We start from the raw sequence: 10,353 nt of genomic DNA on the forward strand, positions 1-10,353 counted from the left end.
TCTAATTGGTGCCATTTTTCTTAGTTTTTATTTCCCTATTTCTTTCTTTCCCCCTTTTTCCCCCCCATTTCTTCTTAAAAAAAAAAAAATGGAGTATAGGTGCTTTACAATGTTGTGTTAGTTTCTGCTGTACAGCAAAAGTGAGTCAGCCACACTTGTACATATACCTTCTCTTCCTTGAATTTCTCCTATTTCTTCTTTATGCTGTATTTTCTTTCATTGTCTTAAAGTGATTGCACTGATGGTGTCAGGCTTTCTGTGGTAGTAAATAGATCATCTCAGGTTACCTTGGTCTTGTGGATACACATTTGCCTATTTACTATTCACTGCCCTGTTTTCTCCACCTTGACCTTTCCTAGTTTAGCAAAGTTTAGTTCTCTGATATAACACTTCATCCACTTCTACAATCTGTGAACTCAAGAGTGTCATTGGTTTATTTAAATATAATCTTGCCTGAAATGATCTCTCATCAGTCTCTGTCTCACTTCTGACCAGCAAATTAGGGTTCCATCCATAGTATCTGCAGTCTTCATTACTGACCAGTCTTGTGTATCCTGGTGCTAAAGTTTGGTGCTAAATAAAAGTTTCAGGGAATCCTAACCCTGAATATTCCTACCATAATATTCAGTCAGTTTTCTCCCTTTCCCTCATGTTAACACGATTCAATGTATTTCTTAGTTTGGCATTAAACATTTTATGATTGGCAAATCATAACATATTAAAGTCTCATTTCACAGGATGTACCAGAAAGAAAGTTTGTCTCTAGACAGGCTGGACTCATCATTTTCAAAACCACATTATAATCTCCTTTCTTTGTTTAAACTGCTCATTTTTCCAGAATGCTTTTTTGACTTTGAGTAGCTGTGTCTAGATCATAAGAATTGCTCAAAAATACTTGTTGGTTTGCTTTTGTGTTCAATGAATTCATTGGTTCAACAGATATGTATTTAAATATGTATTTATATATAACTGAATCACTGTTCTGTACAGTATAAATTAACATAATATTGTAAATCAATTATACTTCAATAAAATAATTTTTTTAATATATATGTTTAACATTGATGACTATGTGTTAGACACAAGAATACAACAGAACCAAACAATGTCCTTCATCTTAAGAAATATACAGCCAGGAAACAGAGACAATTAGAAACAAGTTTACAATGGTGTCAATGCTATAATAAGTACTATAAATTAAATTGATCAGGCTAGAGGCAGGAGAAAAAGAAAGTATTATTTGCTAAGAAAGAAAGGAAGAGAGGGAGGAAGGGAAAGAAGGGAGGCAGAAAGGAAGGAAGGAAGAGAGACAGAAAAGGAGAAAGAGAAAGAGGGAGGGAAGGAGAGAGGGAGGAAGCAAGGGAAAGAAGAAAGAAAACGGAAAGAAAAATTAGTTTGCCCTCAAGGCAATTGCACCCTACTGCCATCTATGGGGTCCCACAGAGTCGGACACGACTGAAGCGACTTAGCAGCAGCAGCCAGTACTCTTGCCTGGAAAATCCCATGGATGGAGGAGCCTGGTAGGCTGCAGTCCATGGGGTCGCGAAGAGTCGGACACGACTGAGCGACTTCACTTTCACTTTTCATTCATGCATTGGAGAAGGAAATGGCAACCCACTCCAGCGTTCTTGCCTGGAGAATCCCAGGGATGGGGGAGCCTGGTGGGCTGCCGTCTATGGGGTCTCACAGAGTCGGACACGACTGAAGTGACTTAGCAGCATGAATAAATGATTACTTAAATAAACCTGAAATTTTTGAATTAAACTTCACAGTCTTTACTTGCCAGCTTTTTTATTTTTTTAACTTTTTTATTAAGGAACATTTCAAACACAAAATTAGAAGGAGTAGCGTAATAAATTCTCATGAATCCATTCATTAGCTTCAAAAATAATCAACACAAGACCAATTTCATCTCACCTGTATCATTCTCTTGTCTCTTCTCCATTTTTGTATACAGTAGGTGCTTGTTGGTTATTTAATTATAGCAGTTTGTACATATCAATGACTTCTTCAGTGGCTCAGCAGTAAAGAATTCAGCTGAGATGCAGAAGCTGCAGGAAATGCGGGTGCAATCCTTGGGTAGGGAAAATCCCTTGGAGGAAAGCATGGCAACCCAGTCCAGTATTCTTGCCTGGAGAATCCCATGGACAGAAGAGCCTGGCAGGCTACAGGACATAGGGTCTGAAAGACTGAAGTGACTTCGCATGCATGCATGCATGTACATGTCAATACCAAATTATCTATCCCTCCCCTTACCCTTCCACCCTAGCAACCATAAATTCGTTCTCTATGTAACCATAAATTCATTTGTCATCTGCCTCTGGGGAGATTGAATCCTGTGCTGCTGCAGCTGTTGACCTTCAACAATCTCTGAGGGAATTCAAGGTGGACTGAAGCACTCTGTGCTCCAGGTAATCTGGCGGACAGGTATTTAGATAGATATTTTTAGAAAAGTGAAAGTGAAAACGCCCTCTCGTGGCCATTTGAATGAGCGCAGAAACATTTCCAATATTTCCATGGAATATCAATTCTCCAGGCCAGGATACTGGAGTGGGTAGCCTTTCCCTTCTCCAGGAGATCTTCCCAACCCAGGGATCAAACCCAGGTCTCCCGCACTGCAGGCGGATTCTTTACCAGTTGATCCACAAGGAAAGTCCAAGAACACGAGTGGGTAACCTGTCCCTTCTACAGCACGTCTTCCTGACCCAAGAGTCAAACTGGGGTCTCCTGCATTGCAGGCAGATTCTTTACTAATTAAGCTATCAGGGAAGCCCTCATTTTCAGAAAATGATTCCATTATACAAAACCTTGCATCTACTTATATTTAGAAAATCACTAAATCCCTCCTGACTAGCAGAAAACATCCTATAAAGTAAACACTTGATTGCATTAAACTCCCCCTTCACTGAAATCTTATATATTGACCTTCTCCAGCTGCCTTTTTGGAGCAGTCTCTCAGGTCTCTGAGAGCTATCTGAAGTGCTGCCTCCTGGGCTGCAATCCTCATTTTGTCCCCAAATAAAACTTAACTCACAACTCTCAAGTTATGCATCTTTTTAGTTGACAGTTATGGTGACTGACCAAGTGACCTAGAGTGGACTTCCTTCCTTCATCTGAACTCCACGAGGAACCAGAGCTTTGGTACCAGCAAATGGGCCCCTTGTGCCCATCTGTCTTCTCTGGGAGTACAGATGAATTTGGGTCAGTTTTTCCTGATTCTCAAACCTCCCATCTTAGTCGACATTCTGAGTTTTATGTGGTGGTGGAGCAGGTTACCTGTCCCCTCTTAGTTGGAAAGATACTGGGGTGGGGTGAGATAGGTGAAATATCCAGGGCATACCCACTTATGGTCTAGGCAGTGAATGGGGCTCAGTTGAAAGATACCAAGAAATTCCCATCCAGTAAAAAGATACTGGGTGGGATGTGTGGCTTAAAAATGCCAGGGGAATTACCCAGCCAGTGGAAAGATACAGGAGTGGGTGCCAATTGAAAAACATCGAGGAATACCCAGGGCTTGGCTGAAAGACACTGAGGTTGCTCAGTTGTAGGGAACTGAGTGGTCTTGACTAAGTGGTTATGTAAGAGGCTGATCTGACACTTTTCCTCAGTTTGGCTGCCTTTATAGAATTTGTTGGCATAAAAGTGAGGAGAATATATGGCAGCTTTGCTCCAAAGAAAAGGGGCAAGAGTCCTTCCAGTCATTTTCAGTTTTCTCAGGTGACTGAGAAATTTATAGAAGTGGTGGAGGGCTAGCCCTCATACCATGCAGTTGTCCCATAGGAGAAGCCCACTCATTAATTAAAACACTTGCTCACCTAGGGGTCACTATAAGATCTGGCCATTCAGTGACCTGAGCACCCACACTGGTCTAAGACTGCTGGAGGGAGAATCTGAGGCCTGTAAGAGGAGCTGAAATGACTCTGTCGTAACTCCTGGAGAAGTTAAGCTCATAAGCAGCACACAGGTCCACCATACAATTTCACTAGTAGTTTTTATCCCTGAAAATTCAACTTAAAGGAGCTCATACCTCAAGTATCTAGTTAATTAGAGAAAGTATACTAAAGAAGATCTCAATAAAAATGTCCAAATTGGGTTTCTTTTGCTATTACAAAATTGACATTTTTGCATACACAGTTAGAAAAAAGCCATAAGATCAACCAGAGTGAATGGAATAGTTACTTTGGTATCTAGGAAGTTCTAAAAGAGAAAATGATAAAGTAACTTCTTTGCAGGAAACCAACAAGAAATTACTTAAAAGTGTATCAGAACTAAGTTTGGAGCCACAAGCACTGACTCTGCCAGGTCGCAGGTCTAGGGGACCTGGGGAAGTCACGCTTGGCATTTATGCCATTTGGCTTTTGATTTCTGGGCATCACTTTGACTTTCATTTTACTTGGAGTGTGACTCCCAGAAGGTGAGTTTCTGGTTTTGTTGGTTTGATTTCAGCATGCAGACATTTGGTACAAACTGTGCAAGCTAAAATGGGAAGTGCTTCCTTTAAGGTTCCACATTCCACCTGGGAATCCCTTGGGGGGAAAAAAAAATTAATGACTGGTCAACTTATAGCTACTATCCAATGACAAAGAAAAAATATTAGATCTTTATTGACATAGGATGGGAAGATGGACTGAAGTCCCCTTTTGTCCAGTAACATGTCCCACCCCTCCAGAAGTCCTCTTCAGGTGTCCTTCAGGCACTCAGAACAAACACAATTATTTTTATAACTGGAATCTACTTGTCATGTCCAACTCTTTTCCACCCTATGGACTGCAACACATCAGGCTTCCCTGTCCATCACCAACTCCCAGAGCTTACTCAAACTCATGTCAAACTCAAACTTGAGCTTGTGGTGCCAATCCAATCATCTCATCCTCTGTCATCTCCTTCTCCTCCCCCCTTCAATCCTTCCCAGTTTCAGGGTCTTTTCTAATGAGTCAGTTTACCATATCAGGTGACCAAAGTATTGGAGTTTCAGCTTCAGCATCAGTCCTTCCAATGAATATTCAGGACTGATTTCCTTTAGAATTGACTGGTTTGATCTCCTTGCAGGCCAAGGGACTCTCAAGAGTCTTCTCCAACACCATGGTTCAAAAGCATCAATTCTTTGGCACTCAGCTTTCTTCATAGTCCAACTCTCACATCCATACATGACTACTGGAAAAGTCATAGCTTTAACTAGATGGACTTTTGTTGGCAAAGTAATGTCTCTGCTTTTTAATGTGCTGTCTAGGTTGGTCATAGCTTTTCTTCCAAGGAGCAAGCGTCTTCTAATTTCATGGCTGCTGTCACCATCTGCATTGACTGAGCAGCTGACCTGAACTGAACTGCCACCCCCGCTTCCTCAGGAATGAATAAGACTACAGCTGAGTTAGAGTGGCACTGGGCCTCAGGCAAGTAAAAATGGCATAGTTTCTCTATCATTTATAAGTTGCCTTTTCTTTTTTTTTTTTTTTTAGTTGCCTTTTCTTAATTTAGCATTCACTTTGTTAAATTTTCCTTTGACTGTTTTCCTGATCTCTGATTAAGTTGATTTTAACAATTTTTGCTTGATCTTTCAGTGATTCTCTGAAGGGATAGCTCCTTGGAGTTACCTGCTCCACTATTTTAGTTGATGGTCATTCTTAACATATTAATTTTTGCATTATATGTTAATCTATTTTTTTTTTTTTTACTGAGTTCTGGAAGATTTACTCAAGCTAGTAAACTATATATAAAGCAAGAGGAGAAGGAGGCGACAGGAAATGAGATGTTTGGATGGCATCACTGACTCAATGGATATCAGTTTGAGCAAATTCAGGGAGATAGTGAAGGACAGGGAAGCCTGGTGTACTGCAGTTCATGGAGTCGAGAGGAGTCAGACACAAGTTAGCAACTGAACAACAACAACAAATCTCTACATATCTACTGATAGATATATCTTATGTACATATCTAGACCTAGATTTTGGCATTTTATTTCACTTTCAATCATATGTTTACCCTCTCCATTGTTTTAACACCAGGGAAAAGTATGAACACAGTTCCCCACTACCACAAATTATGCAGTTGAGTTTCCCACATTTGGGGAAATCACAGTAGTCAGCACATCTGAAATGCAATGGATTAGCCTTGCTCTGGGAAAAACATGTTTTTGATTATGGTATCTCCCCTGCCAGGCAAGAATATCCATTGGGTTTTAATTCAGTCATCTATTTCTTACTTGGTCAACCTTTCCAGCTCTCAGATTTCTCATGTTTTGCTAGATATAGTGATTCATGGAGTCCACATGAGAGCAGCAAGTTAAATATCTTCTAAAGACTTCTCTTGTGTTGTTGCTATATTAAGGACTGGCCCCTGGTTTTGAACAAGATAAATTTTTCTCACTCCGAATTCATTCTCATCATAGGGCTGCAGGAAAGGGGACTCCTTTCAGGGCCTGAGAGTGGGCTCTTGTCTAACACTTGGATATGAATTGTCCAAGGAGACACACATGCTGACAAACTGCAAATTTTAAGAAATGGGATTAGGAAAGGGGCACCCAAGAGGAGAGCAGTAGGGTAAAGGAACCCAGGAGAACTGCTCTCCCAGTGTCCAATTTTATAGCAATGGAGTTAGTTTCCTGGTTGTCTCTGGCCAATCATCTTGCTTGGCCCATAGTCTGACTCAAGATCCTTCCTGCTGGCACATTCATTTCTTAGCCAAAATGTATTCCAGAAGAATAATCCTGGGAGGTTGGTCATCTCCTCTTCTTCTGGCCTCTGCCATATTTATAGCAGCAACTCTGTGTTCCTTATCTATCTGGACCTCCTGCTGTGAGGAGCTCAGGCAAGTGGTCATTATCCTATCTAGGCAGGAGGTTTCATCCAATAGTTCCCTAACAATAGTTTGTAATTTTTTTTTCCAAGAAAGCAATGCTGCATTCTTCTGTAAGCCTTCCCCCCCACCCCCCAGTTTTAAGCATCAGTTTCTTTCCCTAGGTCTCCAAAGACATCTTATTATAAAAGTGAAAGATTTTCATGAGTCCATCACCAAAAGCTATTTATAATGAAAGTCTATAAACCTTTAGTTATTTTAATTCTATTCATTATGTCTCTTGATTTTCCTGCTATTAGTTCAGGAATTTATTTTTCTCTAAGATACTAGATATAGCTTATTACAATAATTAGGATTCCACTATGTTACTTTAATCAAGCAATTAGAATGAGAGAGAACTCTTATCCATCTCTATCTGTATCTATACCAGCATAATTTTCCAAACTCTGAAGCAAGAGGAATTACTGAAAGGTAGACAGAAGCAGCATTTCTAGAAGCACTGCAACTGCATGGTGAATATGGGAAGGGATAAAAAGAACTCCCGAATACCCAAAGGGGAGAAGGTAGAGCCTACAGAAATACCAATTTTCAGGGAATCAACTGAACCCAAAGCTTATTTTTTCCACTCTCCTTCCTCCAAATAGAAAATATAATAATTTAAAAGAAATTCTACACAAATTGGAGATTTTGCATAACCTTTAGTAAGTTGTTCAAACATTTCATAATGTTTGGAGACTGAAATCTAAGTATTATTCCCTCATGATGCTAACACACACACACATCAGATCAGATCAGATCAGTCACTCAGTCGTGTCCGACTCTTCGCGACCCCATGAATCGCAGCACGCCAGGCCTCCCTGTCCATCACCAACTCCCGGAGTTCACTCAGACTCACATCCATCGAGTCAGTGATGCCATCCAGCCATCTCATCCTCTGTCATCCCCTTCTCCTCCTGCCCCCAATCCCTCCCAACATCAGAGTCTTTTCCAATGAGTCAACTCTTTGCATGAGGTGGCCAAAGTACTGGAGTTTCCGCTTTAGCATCATTCCTTCCAAAGAAATCCCAGGGCTGATCTCCTTCAGAATGGACTGGTTGGATCTCCTTGCAGTCCAAGGGACTCTCAAGAGTCTTCTCCAACACCACAGTTCAAAGGCATCAATTCTTCGGCGCTCAGCCTTCTTCACAGTCCAACTCTCACATCCACACATAACCACAGGAAAAACCATAGCCTTGACTAGATGAACCTTTGTTGGCAAAGTAATGTCTCTGCTTTTGAATATGCTATCTAGGTTGGTCATAACTTTCCTTCCAAGGAGTAAGCGTCTTTTAATTTCATGGCTGCAGTCACCATCTGCAGTGATTTTGGAGCCCAGAAAAATGAAGTCTGACACTGTTTCCACTGTTTCCCCATCTATTTCCCATGAAGTGGTGGGACCGGATGCCATGATCTTCGTTTTCTGAATGTTGAGCTTTAAGCCAACTTTTTCACTCTCCACTTTCACTTTCATCAAGAGGCTTTTGAGTTCCTCTTCACGTTCTGCCACAAGGGTGGTGTCATCTGCATATCTGAGGTTATTGATATTTCTCTCAGCAATCTTGATTCCAGTTTGTGTTTCTTCCAGTCCAGCATTTCTTATGATGTACTCTGCATATAAGTTAAATAAACAGGGTGACAATATACAGCCTTGATGAACTCCTTTTCCTATTTGGAACCAGTCTGTTGTTCCATGTCCAGTTCTAACTGTTGCTTCCTGACCTGCATACAAATTTCTCAAGAGGCAGATCAGGTGGTCTGATATTCCCATCTCTTTCAGAATTTTCCACAGTTTATTGTGATCCACGCAGTCAAAGGCTTTGGCATAGTCAATAAAGCAGAAATAGATGTTTTTCATACACATTTTCAAAAATATATCACCCAATATTTTTTTTTTTTCTGCATGCTGTGAATCATTGGAAGATTTGAATGTCCCTATCAGTAAGTTAAGAGAATTAATTTGAAATCCTGAGCCTATAGTGACAATGATGTAATTGTCCTTGGTGACTTTTAGATTTATGTCAAAAAGGCACAAGGTCAACTAAAATTCCAATTAAAACAAAGTGGAATAAAGTTCTGTACAAAAGACCAATTTCATTAAATGCCAGCAGTAAATATGAATTTCTTTTAAGAATGAGGTTTCTGGACTTCATGAAGAGAACTGTTTCTTTCTTTTTTTTTTTTTTTTACCTCCTGAATAAACAAGGCAATTTTTGACATGAAATAGATTTAGCTCATTCCAAATCTGAATTCTGAGATGTCTTGGGAATTTTTCAAGCTTTCTCAGCTATTATTTTTTCCATTGATTTTTATTATTTTACAATCAATGTAATCAGTTTTTATAAACAATCAATATTGCTTTATTTTACCCAGATATTATCCATGTCTTTGTCACCATTTCTTATGCAATAGAGTCCTTTTTTTAATATTCCCTTGGTGAGCTCCTTGGTGATAAAGTCTCTCAGTTTTGTCTGAAAATTATTTTCATTAAGGTAATAGGTTATCAATTGTGTTATCTCAGTATGTTGAAGATATTCTACTACCTCTGGCTTCTCTCATTGCTGTTGTTTCTCAGTTATTATGACAAGCAAGTTTCTTTGACAAAGTTCTAATTTTATTTCCCAGATGCCTGATTTAAATACTGTTTAGAGCAGTGGTTCCCAAATTTTGCTGAACATTAGTTATCACCTAGTGAAATTTTACAAATCCTGGTGGCCCTGATTGCACCTCATACTAATTTAATCAGAGTATCTACAGGTGGAAGCAAGGTATCAGAGGTTATTAAATATTGCCAGGTGAGTATAATGTACAGCTAAGTATGAGAACCACTGGTTTAGAATTTTCATACATCATCAGTGTAAATAGAAATCACTTCACATGTTATCATAGATTGCTGGTTCCCACTCCCATTCTGATTCAGTGTGTCAGATATGGGGCAATCCTGTGATTTAGATGTGAGTGAGCCATGTGTGCAATGAAGAAATACTCTTATAGAACAAAGATCTACTCAATAAGTGGTTCTTGAAATCACAGCATCAGAATTAGCTACTGGTGAGCTTATTAGAAATGCAAATATTTAGAGCCTATTGACATCTACTGGGTGAAAATCAATGAACCTGAGGAATGTTTACCTTTTCAAGCTTTCCAATTGATTCTTATGCACATTTAATCTGAGAACCACTGATGTAAAGCATATGAAACCTAAATATGTGGCTACTAATCAGAACCACCTATCAGGCCACTATACTAGACTTCTTAGCTCTCCCTTACTGTCTGTCCACCATGGTAATGAGTACACCATGTAGTAAATGATAGAGAAATAATGTCAAAAGATGATATCTGCATTTAAGTTTGTGTGTGTAATAAATACTCAAAATTATACTTGATGAAACTAGTTGGGGAAAGGGAGCTTTTTCTGAAAATGTAAAAGGATTAAGGTATTTAGTCATAACATTATAGAAAGAGAAGATAAGAAAAAGGGGAAGATGATTATATTCACTAATGTGTGTTCAGCCCTTTTTCTCAG

The 10,353-nt window shown here is 39.5% G+C and overlaps 1 non-coding gene across 1 annotated transcript; it reads right to left on the minus strand.

Moving 5' to 3' along the window:
* Positions 1–5,998: 5,998 nt before the first annotated feature.
* On the minus strand, positions 5,999–6,162 carry LOC113901983. Its single transcript, XR_003513638.1, has one exon. It is a non-coding gene; the product is annotated as a U1 spliceosomal RNA (small nuclear RNA).
* Between the last annotated feature and the right edge of the window lie 4,191 nt (positions 6,163–10,353).

The sequence above is a fragment of the Bos indicus x Bos taurus genome, chromosome 11, assembly GCF_003369695.1.
Source record: "Bos indicus x Bos taurus breed Angus x Brahman F1 hybrid chromosome 11, Bos_hybrid_MaternalHap_v2.0, whole genome shotgun sequence".
Lineage (NCBI taxonomy): Eukaryota > Metazoa > Chordata > Mammalia > Artiodactyla > Bovidae > Bos > Bos indicus x Bos taurus.